This window comes from Panulirus ornatus, chromosome 7, assembly GCF_036320965.1.
Source record: "Panulirus ornatus isolate Po-2019 chromosome 7, ASM3632096v1, whole genome shotgun sequence".
NCBI lineage: Eukaryota > Metazoa > Arthropoda > Malacostraca > Decapoda > Palinuridae > Panulirus > Panulirus ornatus.
The window spans coordinates 4891047-4905476 of record NC_092230.1 but is presented as its reverse complement, the minus strand read 5'-3'; the positions used below and the strand labels follow the sequence as shown (position 1 = coordinate 4905476).

Sequence of the window (14430 nt, the reverse complement as noted above, 5' to 3'; positions counted from 1 at the left end):
ATCCATAAACAAATTAAACAACCATGGAGACATCACACACCCCTGCCGCAAACCTACATTCACTGAGAACCAATCACTTTCCTCTCTTCCTACACATACACATGCCTTACATCCTCTTTTCACTGCTTCTAACAACTTGCCTCCCACACCATATATTCTTAATACCTTCCACAGAGCATCTCTATCAACTCTATCATATGCCTTCTCCAGATCCATAAATGCTACATACAAATCCATTTGCTTTTCTAAGTATTTCTCACATACATTCTTCAAAGCAAACACCTGATCCACACATCCTCTACCACTTCTGAAACCACACTGCTCTTCCCCAATCTGATGCTCTGTACATGCCTTCACCCTCTCAATCAGTACCTTCCCATATAATTTACCAGGAATACTCAACAAACTTATACCTCTGTAATTTGAGCACTCACTCTTATCCCCTTTGCCTTTGTACAATGGCACTATGCACGCATTCTGCCAATCCTCAGGCACCTCACCGTGAATCATACATACGTTAAAGAACCTTACCAACCAGTCAACAATACAGTACCCCCTTTTTTTATAAATTCCACTGCAATACCATCCAAATCCTCTGACTTGCCGGCTTTCATCTTCCGCAAAGCTTTTACTACATCTTCTCTATTTACCAAATCATTTTCCCTAACCCTCTCACTTTGCACACCACCTGGACCAAAACACCCTATATCTGCCACTCTATCATCAAACACATTCAACAAACCTTCAAAATACTCTCTCCTTCTCACATCACTACTACTTGTTATCACCTCCCCATTTGCCCCCTTCACTGAAGTTCCCATTTGTTCCCTTGTCTTATGCACTTTATTTACCTCCTTCCAAAACATCTTTATATATATATATATATATATATATATATATATATATATATATATATATATATATATATATATATATATATATATATTGGTATACATGGGGTGTTCAGTGTTGTAAATGGAAATGGTGAAGAGCTTGTAGATTTGTGCTGAAAAAGGACTGATGATTGGGAATACCTGGTTTAAAAAGCGAGATATACATAAGTATACTTATGTAAGTAGGAGAGATGGCCAGAGAGCGTTATTGGATTACGTGTTAATTGACAGGCGCGCGAAAGAGAGACTTTTGGATGTTAATGTGCTGAGAGGTGCAACTGGAGGGATGTCTGATCATTATCTTGTGGAGGCTAAGGTGAAGATTTGTATGAGTTTTCAGAAAAGAAGAGTGAATGTTGGGGTGAAGAGGGTGGTGAGAGTAAGTGAGCTTGGGAAGGAGACTTGTGTGAGGAAGTACCAGGAGAGACTGAGTACAGAATGGAAAAAGGTGAGAACAATGGCAGTAAGGGGAGTGGGGGAGGAATGGGATGTATTTAGGGAATCAGTGATGGATTGCGCAAAAGATGCTTGTGGTATGAGAAGAGTGGGAGGTGGGTTGATTAGAAAGGGTAGTGAGTGGTGGGATGAAGAAGTAAGAGTATTAGTGAAAGAGAAGAGAGAGGCTTTTGGACGATTTTTGCAGGGAAAAAATGCAATTGACTGGGAGACAGGAGGTCAAGAGAAAGGTGCAAGAGGTGAAAAAAAGGGCAAATGAGAGTTGGGGTGAGAGAGTATCATTAAATTTTAGGGAGAATAAAAATTTGTTCTGGAAGGAGGTAAACAAAGTGCGTAAGACAAAGGAGCAAATGGGAACTTCAGTGAAGGGCGCAAATGGGGAGGTGATAACAAGTAGTGGTGATGTGAGAAGGAGATGGAGTGAGTATTTTGAAGGTTTGTTGAATGTGTTTGATGATAGAGTGGCAGATATAGGATGTTTTGGTCGAGGTGGTGTGCAAAGTGCGAGGGTTAGGGAAAATGATTTGGTAAACAGAGAAGAGGTAGTAAAAGCTTTGCGGAAGATGAAAGCCAGCAAGGCAGCAGGTTTGGATGGTATTGCAGTGGAATTTATTAAAAAAGGGGGTGACTGTATTGTTGACTGGTTGGTAAGGTTATTTAATGTATGTATGACTCATGGTGAGGTGCCTGAGGATTGGCGGAATGCGTGCATAGTGCCATTGTACAAAGGCAAAGGGGATAAGAGTGAGTGCTCAAATTATAGAGGTATAAGTTTGTTGAGTATTCCTGGTAAATTATATGGGAGGGTATTGATTGAGAGGGTGAAGGCATGTACAGAGCATCAGATTGGGGAAGAGCAGTGTGGTTTCAGAAGTGGTAGAGGATGTGTGGATCAGGTGTTTGCTTTGAAGAATGTATGTGAGAAATACTTAGAAAGGCAAATGGATTTGTATGTAGCATTTATGGATCTGGAGAAGGCATATGATAGAGTTGATAGAGATGCTCTGTGGAAGGTATTAAGAATATATGGTGTGGGAGGAAAGTTGTTAGAAGCAGTGAAAAGTTTTTATCGAGGATGTAAGGCATGTGTACATGTAGGAAGAGAGGAAAGTGATTGGTTCTCAGTGAATGTAGGTTTGCGGCAGGGGTGTGTGATGTCTCCATGGTTGTTTAATTTGTTTATGGATGGGGTTGTTAGGGAGGTGAATGCAAGAGTTTTGGAAAGAGGGGCAAGTATGAAGTCTGTTGGGGATGAGAGAGCTTGGGAAGTGAGTCAGTTGTTGTTCGCTGATGATACAGCGCTGGTGGCTGATTCATGTGAGAAACTACAGAAGCTGGTGACTGAGTTTGGTAAAGTGTGTGAAGGAAGAAAGTTAAGAGTAAATGTGAATAAGAGCAAGGTTATTAGGTACAGTAGGGTTGAGGGTCAAGTCAACTGGGAGGTGAGTTTGAATGAAGAAAAACTGGAGGAAGTGAAGTGTTTTAGATATCTGGGAGTGGATCTGGCAGCGGATGGAACCATGGAAACAGAAGTGGATCATAGGGTGGGGGAGGGGGCGAAAATTCTGGGAGCCTTGAAGAATGTGTGGAAGTCGAGAACATTATCTCGGAGAGCAAAAATGGGTATGTTTGAAGGAATAGTGGTTCCAACAATGTTGTATGGTTGCGAGGCGTGGGCTATGGATAGAGTTGTGCGCAGGAGGATGGATGTGCTGGAAATGAGATGTTTGAGGACAATGTGTGGTGTGAGGTGGTTTGATCGAGTAAGTAACGTAAGGGTAAGAGAGATGTGTGGAAATAAAAAGAGCGTGGTTGAGAGAGCAGAGGAGGGTGTTTTGAAATGGTTTGGTCACACGGAGAGAATGAGTGAGGAAAGATTGACCAAGAGGATATATGTGTTGGAGGTGGAGGGAACGAGGAGAAGAGGGAGACCAAATTGGAGGTGGAAGGATGGAGTGAAAAAGATTTTGTGTGATCGGGGCCTGAACATGCAGGAGGGTGAAAGGAGGGCAAGGAATAGAGTGAGTTGGAGCGATGTGGTATACCGGGGTTGACGTGCTGTCAGTGGATTGAATCAGGGCATGTGAAGCGGCTGGGGTAAACCATGGAAAGCTGTGTAGGTATGTATATTTGTGTGTGTGGACGTATGTATATACATGTGTATGGGGGTGGGTTGGGCCATTTCCTTCGTCTGTTTCCTTGCGCTACCTCACAAACGCGGGAGACAGCGACAAAGCAAAAAAATATATATATATATATATATATATATATATATATATATATATATATATATATATATATATATATTTTTTTTTTTTTTTTTTTTTTTTTTTTTTTATACTTTGCCGCTGTCTCCCACGTTTGCGAGGTAGCGCAAGGAAACAGACGAAAGAAATGGCCCCCCCCCCCATACACATGTACATACACACGTCCACACACGCAAATATACATACCTACACAGCTTTCCATGGTTTACCCCAGACGCTTCACATGCCTTGCTTCAATCCACTGACAGCACGTCAACCCCTGTATACCACATGACTCCAATTCACTCTATATATATATATATATATATATATATATATATATATATATATATATATATATATATATATATATATATTTTTTTTTTTTTTTTGCTTTGTCGCTGTCTCCCGCGTTTGCGAGGTAGCGCAAGGAAACAGACGAAAGAAATGGCCCAACCCACCCCCATACACATGTCTTGATTCAATCCACTGACAGCATGTCAACCCCGGTATACCACATCGCTCCAATTCACTCTATTCATTGCCCTCCTTTCACCCTCCTGCATGTTCAGGCCCTGATCTCACAAAATCTTTTTCACTCCATCTTTCCAACTCCAATTTGGTCTCCCTCTTCTCCTCGTTCCCTCCACCTCCGACACATATATCCTCTTGGTCAATCTTTCCTCACTCATTCTCTCCATGTGACCAAACCATTTCAAAACACCCTCTTCTGCTCTCTCAACCACGCTCTTTTTATTTCCACACATCTCTCTTACCCTTACGTTACTTACTCGATCAAACCACCTCACACCACACATTGTCCTCAAACATCTCATTTCCAGCACATCCATCCTCCTGCGCACAACTCTATCCATAGTCCACGCCTCGCAACCATACAACATTGTTGGAACCACTATTCCTTCAAACATACCCATTTTTGCTTTCCGAGATAATGTTCTCGATTTCCACACATTCTTCAAGGCTCCCAGAATTTTCGCCCCCTCCCCCACCCTATGATCCACTTCCGCTTCCATGGTTCCATCCGCTGCCAGATCCACTCCCAGATATCTAAAACACTTCACTTCCTCCAGTTTTTCTCCATTCAAACTCACCTCCCAATTGAATTGACCCTATATATATATATATATATATATATATATATATATATATATATATATATATATATATATATATATATATAACTATGTACATGTGTATATATGTATATGTGCATATATGTATATGTGCGTCTGTGGATGTGTATGTATATACATGTGTATGTCGGTGGGTTGGGCCATTCTTTCGTCTGTTTCCTTGCACTAACGCGGGACAGCGACAAAGTATGATAAATGAAAATATACAATAATACATATTTATTATTTATTATATCTCATATATTATTATTATATGTATATATCCCTGGGGATAGGGGAAAAAGAATACTTCTCACGCATTCCCCGAGTGTCATAGAAGACGACTAAAGGGGATGGGAGTGGGGGGCTAGAAACCCTTCCCTAGTGTTATATTTTAACTTTCAGAAAAGGGAAACAGAAGGAGGAGTCATGCGGGGAGTGCTCATCCTCATCGAAGGCTCAGATTGGGCTGTCTAAATGTGTGTGGATGAAACCAAGATAAGAAAAAATGAGAGATAGGTGGTATGTTTGAGGAAAGGAACTTGGATGTTTTGGCTCTGAGTGAAACAAACCTCAAGGGTAAATGGGAAGAGTGGGTTGGGAATGTTTTGTGACTAAAGTCAGGGGTTGGTGAGAGGACAAGAGCAAAGGAAGAAGTAGCACTACTCCTGAAACAGGAGTTGTGGCAGTATGTGATAGTGTAAGAAAATAAACTCTAGATTGATATGGGTAAAACCGAGAGTGGATGGAGAGAGATGGGTGTTTATTGGTGCATATGCACCTAGGCATGAGAAGAAAGATCATGAGAGGCAAATGTTTTGGGAGCAGCTGAGTGAGTGTGTTAGCAGTTTTGATGCACGAGACTGGGTTATAGTGATGGGTGATTTGAATGCAAAGATGAGTAATGTGGCAGTTGAGGGAATAATTGGTGTACATGGGTTGTTCAGTGTTGTAAATGGAAATGGTGTAGAGCTTGTAGATTTGTGTGCTAAAAAAGGACTGGTGATTGGGAATACCTGGTTTAAATAGAGAGATATACATAAGTATACCTGTGTAAGTAGGAGAGATGGCCAGAGAGCGTCATTGGATTACATGTTAATTGATAAGCGCTTGAAAGAGAGACTTTTGGATGTTAATGTGCTGAGAGGTGCAACTGGAGGGATGTCTGATCATTATCTTGTGGAAGCAAAGGTGAAGATTTGTAGAGGTTCTCAGAAAAGAAGAGAGAACGTTGGGGTGGAGAGAGTGGTTAGAATAAGTTCTTGGGAAGGAGACTTATGTGAGGAAGTACCAGGAGAGACTGAGTGCAGAATGGAAAAAGGTGAGAACAAAGGAGGTAAGGGGAGTGGGGGAGGAATGGGACGTATTTAGGGAAGCAGTGATGGCTTGTGCAAAGATGCTTGTGGCATGAGAAGCGTGGGAGGTAGGCAGATTAGAAAGGGTAGTGAGTGGTGGGATGAAGAAGTAAGATTGTTAGTGAAAGAGAAGAGAGAGGCATTTGGATGATTTTTGCAGGGAAATAGTACAAATGACTGGGAGATGTATAAAAGAAAGAGGCAGGAGGTTAAGAGAAAGATGCAAGAGGTGAAAAAGAGGGCAAATGAGAGTTGGGGTGAGATAGTATCATTAGATTGTAGGGAGACTAAAAAGATGTTTTTGAAGGGAGTAAATAAAGTGCGTAAGACAAGAGAACAAATGGGAACATTGGTAAAGGGGGCTAATGGGGAGGAAATAACAAGTAATGATGATATGAGTAGGAGATTGAGTGAGTATTTTGAAGGTTTTTCAAATGTGTTAGATGTTAGAGTTGCAGATATGGGATGTTTTGGTTGAGGTGGTGTGCAAAGTGAGAGGATCAGGGAGAATGGTTTGGTAAACAGAGAAGAGGTAGTGAAAGCTTTGCAGAAGATGAAAGCCAGCAAGGCAGCAGGTTTGGATGGTATTGCAGTGGAATTTATCAAAAAAGGGGTTGACTGTGTTGTTGACTGGTTGGTGAGGATATTCAATGTGTGTGTGGCTCATTGTGAAGTGCCTGGAGATTGGCAGAATGCATGCATAGTTCCATTGTACAAAGGCAAAGGGGATAGAGGTGAGTGTTCAAACTACAGAGGTATAAGTTTGTTGAGTATTCCTGGGAAATTATGTGGGAGGGTATTGATTGAGAGGGTGAAGGCATGTACAGAGCATCAGATTAGGGAAGAGCAGTGTGGTTTCAGAAATAGTAGAGGATGTGTGGATCAGGTGTATGCTTTGAAGAATGCATGTGAGAAATTCTTAGAAAAACAAATGGATTTGTATGTAGCATTTATGGATCTGGAGAAGGCATATGATAGAGTTGATAGAGATGCTCTGTGGAAGGTATTAAGAGTATATGGTGTGAGAGGCAAGTTGCTAGAAGCAGTGAAAAGTTTTTATTGAGGATGTAACGCATGTGTATGAGTAGGAAGAGAGGAAAGTGATTGGTTCTCAGTGAATGTCGGTTTGCAGCAGGGGAGTGCTGTCTCCATGGTTGTTTAATTTGTTTATGGATGGGTTTGTTAGGGAGGTGAATGCAAGAGTTTTGGAGAGATGGGCAAGTATGCAGTCTGTTGTGGATGAAAGGGGTTGGGAAGTGAGTCAGTTGTTGTTCGCTAATGATACAGCACTGGTGGCTGATTCAGGTGAGAAACTGCAGAAGCTGGTCACTGAGTTTGATAAAGTGTGTGAAAGAAGAAAGTTGAGAGTAAATGCGAATAAGAGCAAGGTTATTAAGTACAGTAGGGTTGAGGGACAAGTCAATTGGGAGATATGTTTGAATGGAGAAAAACTGGAGGAAGTGAAGTGTTTCATTGATAGGAGAAGGGAATGTTCTTAAATGAATTGACGTAAAAGTCGAAGCCATATTTTCAGCAATAAGTGGAATGAAAATAAATAAAACAGGAGGCCTTGATAAGTTCTATTCCAAAACAATGGAGGCAAAAAATGATATAGTAAATTTACACCATTTACAGCCTTTTTCAATAAGTCACTTGCTATGGAAAAAGTTCTAAGCAAATAGAAGTTTGCCAATGTATCATTGATATTCAAAAAAGGTGATGAGTCACTGTCCGGAAATTATTGTCCTGTTAGCTTAACATCTGTTGTTGAAAAACTTAATGAAATCACCATTCAAGACAGAATTGTAAAACATTTAGAGGACCACCACTTGATAAACGACTCTCTGCATGGTTTTTGACTTAGTAGCCCATGCTGTCATATCTGCTGAGTTTCTTTTATGATATCATCATATTTGATAGTAGTAAAGCAGTTGGTGTTATTTAACGAGATTTTCAAAAGCTTTCAAAAAGGTTCCACGTCAAAGGTTACTAGTGAAAATTAAGTCGCATATCAATGGTAGGGTTGTACTTCAGTTGATAGGAAACTGGTTGACTTGCCTATAAACAAGGATTAATGTGATTACTGTTTGTCTCAGAATGGTTAGGCGTAACAAATGGAGTGCCACAGGGATCAGTCTTTTGACCAGTTCTCTTTCATATATATATTAATGATACTGATATTGGGCTGCATTGAAAGATATCAAAATTTGTTGATACAAAGCTGGGAAATAAATCTACTGACAGACTTGAATGTCTACAGCTTCAAACCAACATAAACAAACTGATGGTCTGGGTTCGTAATTGGCAAATGAATTTTGATATCAATAAGTGCAAAGTTTTATGCATTGGTAGTAAAAACGAAAAGGCAAGCTACAATATGAGTTCTTTTTAACTGCAAGAGGTAGATGAGGAAAAAGGCTTGGGTGTAATAATCTTTGATGACCTAGACCAAGTAAGCAGTGCACAAAAGCAGGAAGAACAAGAAAGAAATATCGGATTCTTGGGTAGGACCTTCAAATTTAAGTCTGGAGAAATCATCCTTACTCTTTACAATTCATTAGTTCATCCACATCTTGAATATTATGTTCAGTTTTGGTTACCCTACATTTAGAAAAAAGTATGGTGTCAAGTTAAGAAGATTCCTGGACTAAGAAATGAACCCCTATAAGATGATATTGAATAACTTGAATCTATTTAGCTTTCAAAAGGGAAGGTCAAGAGATGATATGATACAAGTGTTCAAAATTATCAAAGGCTTTGATATCTTGATCCATCAAGTTACTTAAGACTTAGTTTGTCTGATTTTACTTGTAATAATGCAAGACTGGGAGTTTACAAGGAGAGTGTATAATAGTACAATAAAAGGGCTTGATGTGATATGGGCAAATAGGGTGGAGGAGTACTGAAGGCAAAGAAACAGAGGAAGAATGTGTGGAATGGTGCAAGCGAAGGAGACATGTAAGGACAGGGATAAGTGGAGACTTTTTTATGCTGTGGCCACCCTTTGATGGAAGTTCCTGGAGGGAATGGGCATCAGAGATATAGATAGATAGATAGACAAACTTGTGGGCAAAAGAAACTTGTGGGCAAAAGAGTTACCTTGAATAAGGTGAAGCACTTGTCCTTTAACAAGATTGTTAATATATGGAATGAATAACCAGTTAGAGTGGTTGAAAGCAGCACTATAGATACATTTAAGAATAGACAATGAATATTTCACTTCAGTTCCATTACTTATGTATTTGTGCATCCATAATCACTATGACAGTTTGCAGACAATTCTATTTGAATTATGTGCATGCCATCTAACTTTCATCACACAAATCTGTGAGTTTCTGATATCATCCAATATCACAAACAGCCTAGAAAGGACCCATTGGTCTTTTGCTGTTTCAATTCTTTTGTATTCCTTTGTGTATTTTATCATTTGCTTATTTTACCTTTTCAACCAACATGATGTTGATTAGCGTGGGCCATTACCAGTGTCATTTTGGCAACTACGTAAGAAATAATGTAGATTAGAACTTTATCATGAGAATACCAACAGAGATGTGTTTATGTAGCAGTTCAGAAAGAGCTTATGGATGACTTAGCAGGAATGGCTGTGAAGCATGTGGGGATGAATGAAGTGGGAGGAAGGTTATTAAAGGTAATAAAGATATTAGAGGATGTGGTTCATGAAATAGTAGGTAAGTTACTGGTTTTGAATATGTATTTAAGCCAGAATAAGGAACAGACTGCACTATGTCTTCAAGGTTGTTTGATACAGTACATTGATGTTGGGATGAGAGTTTTTGATTCATAATTATTTAATGCCAGGGCCCTTTTGGGGGGTTAATACAGAGTAATGGTTGTGCTACTGTCAGTCGCAAGGAAATTATGGACTTCCTTGGAGTTTGAGTTCCTTAAGATGATTGTACTTCTTTCCCCATGTTGCTGAAGGTTACTCTTCACTTGTAGTGCAGCCACAAGCAGGCAGAGTCCAGTAACACCACATAGGTAATGGCTGCACTTAAAGTTAAAATTAGAAGTTGTTAGCAGGTAATACAGAGTATTTGCTGAACCAGAAAGATAGGTAAAATAGTTTGAAGAAGCTCAGCAAATTCACTTCCATTGAAAAAAAAAGCAAGATAATTTGTATGGAAAGTGAAATCAGTAACATATATTGTTAATTGGAGGGTTGCATGAGTTTTATTTGCATGATACTTGCAAAGATGTAAGGTACTTGAAAATTTTGAAAGGTAGGGATATGGCTATGGATTTGGCTTTTAGGAAAATAATGAAAAAAGGAAAGTTAAAGCCATCAGGAGTGTGTAACTTACTTGAAAGAGTGGTAAGATCCACATCATTATTTTCTGTGAAAACATAGGTCTTTAAAATTAGAAGAGCTTGTAACAGAGTATAGGCATTGAGATGTATTTTTTGATATCGTAGTAGGTTAGAGTTTGGAATGTAAAGAGGTTGTGAAATTTTGAAATTAGCTGAAGGTAAGGTACTTTGAAGGGAATGCAGGAAGCCAGAGATAGTAGAATAAAGGTGATTTGAACATGTGGAAAGATGTTGCAGTTTCACTGTTACACATACCTCCAGGAAGGCACAATTTTTGCTGTGGTCATCTATTTTCTTTTTATTTTGGTCAGTTACTTGAAACTTGGAAGGCATATACCCTGATTCAGTAGACGTAGATACCTTTTTCAATTTTTTTTATTTTTGTCTCGAGGATTTTATAGGGTCAGAGGCTAAACAACCATAATCTGTCATTGGGCTATATTACCAGTATTATTTAGACCCTATTATCTTTTATGAAAGTTGAAGCATTGTGAGAGAGAGTCTACAACAATTATTGTGTCTCCCTCCACTGGAAGAGAAATATTGATTTCTACTATTCTGTGGTGATCAAAAGTCACAAATAAGTTTTTTAAGGGCCATTTCTTGGTTGTATTTTAGCCACTGTTCATGAAATTTGACAAAATTGTCTTTTGATTATGCCCTACCCTGTGTTTATATGAGATTGGTGATTTAATAATTTGTGGCTATTGTTAAGATGCACACACACTTCCTAAAGAGCTTATTAAAGATGACCATTTCTTTAATCTTTGCAGTCTTTCTTAATGAATATCATTCTTGTGGCCCACTTAAAGGTCACCAATAAAGGGGAATTTTATGTTTTTTGGCTATTGCTTTTATAATTTTACCTAGTGGTAATCATATTTGGTAGAGATGCCTTTCTTTATATCTCGCATCACAGTGAAAAATATGTAATTTGACCTTTTTGAGCCTTGCAGCCATTCTTTATGAAACTTGTTCAGTGACTGCTGCATCCTCTAATTGACTTTGATGAGCTTTGGTACAAAGATATATAAGGTTTATATGGAAGGAGACATTCTGCATTTGCCTGTGAATTTTGGCCATTCTGTTTAATATTTTGTTTCCTTTACTGGTCTTATCCTGGTGATGATTTTTTTGGTGTGAGACTGGTGTAGTTAGATGACACCAGTTTCATAGTCAATAGTACACAAGGGTAGTGTGGCTAGCATAACATCCATATACATTTGACTTCCCAGTTACAAGTACAAGGCACCCAAGTACAGCTAAGTGAACTGGTATTGTACCTTCTGAGGGCTCAAACTGTATCATATTATTATTGTTATTATTATTATTGTTATCATTATTATTATTATTATTATTGATTTTCATTAGATATGTTATTAATTGTGTGTTATTGTGTGAGCAAGTACCAGGAGAGACTGAGTACAGAATGGAAAAAGGTGAGAACAAAGGAGGTAAGGGGAGTGGGGGAGGAATGGGATGTATTTAGGGAAGCAGTGATGGCTTGCGCAAAAGATGCTTGTGGCATGAGAAGCGTGGGAGGTGGGTTGATTAGAAAAAGGTAGTGAGTGGTGGGATGAAGAAGTAACATTATTAGTGAAAGAGAAGAGAGAGGCATTTGGACGATTTTTGCAGGGAAAAATGCAAATGAGTGGGAGATGTATAAAAGAAAGCGGCAGGAGGTCAAGAGAAAGGTGCAAGAGGTGAAAAAGAGGGCAAATGAGAGTTGGGGTGAGAGAGTACCATTAAATTTCAGGGAGAATAAAAAAATGTTTTGGAAGGAGGTAAATAAAGTGCGTAAGACAAGGGAGCAAATGGGAACTTCAGTGAAGGGGGCTAATGGGGAGGTGATAACAAGTAGTGGTGATGTGAGAAGGAGATGGAGTGAGTATTTTGAAGGTTTGTTGAATGTGTTTGATGATAGAGTGGCAGATATAGGGTGTTTTGGTCAAGGTGGTGTGCAAAGTGAGAGGGTTAGGGAAAATGATTTGGTAAATAGAGAAGAGGTAGTAAAAGCTTTACGGAAGATGAAAGCCAGCAAGGCAGCAGGTTTGGATGGTATTGCAGTGGAATTTATTAAAAAAGGGGGTGACTGTATTGTTGACTGGTTGGTAAGGTTATTTAATGTATGTATGATTCATGGTGAGGTGCCTGAGGATTGGTGGAATGCTTGCATAGTGCCATTGTACAAAGGCAAAGGGGATGAGAGTGAGTGCTCAAATTACAGAGGTATAAGTTTGTTGAGTATTCCTGGTAAATTATATGGGAGGGTATTGATTGAGAGGGTGAAGGCATGTACAGAGCATCAGATTGGGGAAGAGCAGTGCGGTTTCAGAAGTGGTAGAGGATGTGTGGATCAGGTGTTTGCTTTGAAGAATGTATGTGAGAAATACTTAGAAAAACAAATGGATTTGTATGTAGCATTTATGGATCTGGAGGGGGCATATGATAGAGTTGATAGAGATGCTCTGTGGAAGGTATTAAGAATATATGGTGTGGGAGGCAAGTTGTTAGAAGCAATGAAAAGTTTTTATCGAGGATGTAAGGCAAGTGTATGTGTAGGAAGAGAGGAAAGTGATTGGTTCTCAGTGAATGTAGGTTTGCGGCAGGGGTTTGTGATGTCTCCATGGTTGTTTAATTTGTTTATGGATGGGGTTGTTAGGGAGGTGAATGCAAGAGTTGTTGGAAAGAGGGGTAAGTATGCAGTCTGTTGTGGATGAGAGAGCTTGGGAAGTGAGTCAGTTGTTGTTCGCTGATGATACAGCGCTGGTGGCTGATTCATTTGAGAAACTGCAGAAGCTGGTTGACTGAGTTTGGTAAAGTGTGTGAAAGAAGAAAGTTAAGAGTAAATGTGAATAAGAGCAAGGTTATTAGGTACAGTAGGGTTGAGGGTCAAGTCAATTGGGAGGTGGGTTTGAATGGAGAAAAACTGGAGGAAGTAAACTGTTTTAGATATCTAGGAGTGGATCTGGCAGCGGGTGGAAACATGGAAGCGGAAGTGAATCATAGGGTGGGGGAGGGGGCGAAAATCTGGGAGCATTGAAGAATGTTTGGAAGTCGAGAACATTATCTCGGAAAGCAAAAATGGGTATGTTTGAAGGAATAGTGGTTCCAACAATGTTGTATGGTTGCGAGGCATGGGCTATGAATAGAGTTGTGTGCAGGAGGGTGGATGTGCTGGAAATGAGATGTTTGAGGACAATATGTGGTGTGAGGTGGTTTGATTGAGTAAGTAATGTAAGGGTAAGAGAGATGTGTGGAAATAAAAAGAGTGTGGTTGAGAGAGCAAAAGAGGGTGTTTTGAAATGGTTTGGTCACATGGAGAGAATGAGTGAGGAAAGATTGACAAAAGAGGATATATATGTCAGAGGTGGAGGGAACGAGGAGAAGTGGGAGACCAAATTTTAGGTGGAAAGATAGTGAAAAAGATTTTGAGTGATCGGGGCCTGAACATGCAGGAGGGTGAAAGGCGTGCAAGGAATAGAGTGAATTGGAAGGATGTGGTATACCGGGGTCGATGTGCTGTCAATGGATTGAACCAGGGCATGGGAAGCGTCTGGGGTAAACCATGGAAAGTTGTGTGGGGCCTGGATGTGGAGGGGGAGCTGTGGTTTCGGTGCATTATTACATGACAGCTAGAGACTGAGTATGAGCGAATGGGGCCTTTGGTGTCTTTTCCTAGCGCTACCTCGCACACATGAGGGGGGAGGGGGTTGTTATTCCATGTGTGGCGGGGTGGCGATGGGAACAAATAAAGGGAGACTATGAATTATGTACATGTGTATATATGTATATGTCTGTGTGTGTATATATATATGTGTACATTGAGATGTATAGGTATTCATATTTGCGTGTGTGGACGTGTATGTATATGCATGTGTATGTGGGCAGGTTGGGCCATTCTTTCGTCTTTTTCCTTGCGCTACCTCGCTAACGCGGGAGACAGCGACAAAGCAAAATGAATAAATAAAATGTTATTAATATTTTTGTCATCATCATCATCATCATCATCATCATC

The 14430-nt window shown here is 39.8% G+C and overlaps 1 protein-coding gene across 1 annotated transcript in view; it reads left to right on the top strand.

Moving 5' to 3' along the window:
- LOC139749653 (uncharacterized) overlaps positions 1–14430 on the top strand; it is a 913398-nt gene that overhangs the window by 848492 nt on the left and 50476 nt on the right. The gene's annotated exons all lie outside the window — the stretch shown is intronic.